Consider the following 1,065-nt stretch of genomic DNA (forward strand, 5'->3'; position numbering starts at 1 on the left):
CCAGATAGTCTGCATCAAATGCTGCAACACTCACAACTACCCGGTTTTCCATGGAAAATAGAAAGAACAACTCTCTCTGGGTGGCTACACCTGTACTGTCACCCCTGCCAAACAGTGTGAAAGCTAGCACCTTATGGGCGTACCTGAAACAAGGGTTTTGAATACCCGATGCGTTCGCCCCTTTAGCCACATAGTCGGATCAGCCCGTAATATTCAACCAGAACGTCTTAGCATCAAAGCTATCTGGTACGGCTTCGGGGCCATAAAGGGGTAGGCGAAGAATTTCGCCCAACTGCTCCACCGTCAACTCGTGGTCGACATTGTACAACCTGAAAGACATGGTTCCTCCAAAGTACATAGTTGTGCCCGTCCAACCCTTTTTAAGCTTGAACTCAATTATGCTCAAAAATTCTAATGTAATGCGCTCATAGGTTGGCGCTTCACAATGGACAAACTCAAGCATTCCAAGCACATTGAACATCCTATCCAGTTCTCCAGACATACCTAATTAAAATAGAGTATCGGAGCAAAGGTACCTTGTTGGAGTGATTTTCCGTTTGACATGAGATGCGTACCTCCGTTCATGCTCCGGGTTGTCAAAAATTATGTCATATGAATTTGGATGACGGATTGTCCGTTTCCGTAGACGGGATTATTCCGCCTCTGCTTGCTTCCCTTTGGATATTCTTTTCGGCGGCATTTTTGTTTCCTGAAATAAAAATTATCACCCAATTTTTTTTAAGGAAAACTGAAAAAGATTACCGTAGCTTTGTAGAGGATGACGAGTAGAACAACTTTCGTGAAGGGTGCCGATAATAAGAACGGGGAATGGCGGTAAAGTTGCGAACTTTATGTGAGTTTGGTAATGGAGGAATGTAGAGAAAGTGAGAGGAAGGAGAAGGATAATGTGAAAATGAGAGAGAGTGTGCAAGAAAAAATAGATTTTATTGGTTGATTGTGGGTAAAATGTGTTTAAGTGGTGAAAATTTCGGGTGGGGTCCACAGAAACACAAAAAAAGATATAATTTGAAAAATATGGCCGTTGGGCCTGACACGGGCGGCCGT

Source organism: Lathyrus oleraceus, chromosome 7 (genome assembly GCF_024323335.1).
Source record: "Lathyrus oleraceus cultivar Zhongwan6 chromosome 7, CAAS_Psat_ZW6_1.0, whole genome shotgun sequence".
Lineage (NCBI taxonomy): Eukaryota > Viridiplantae > Streptophyta > Magnoliopsida > Fabales > Fabaceae > Lathyrus > Lathyrus oleraceus.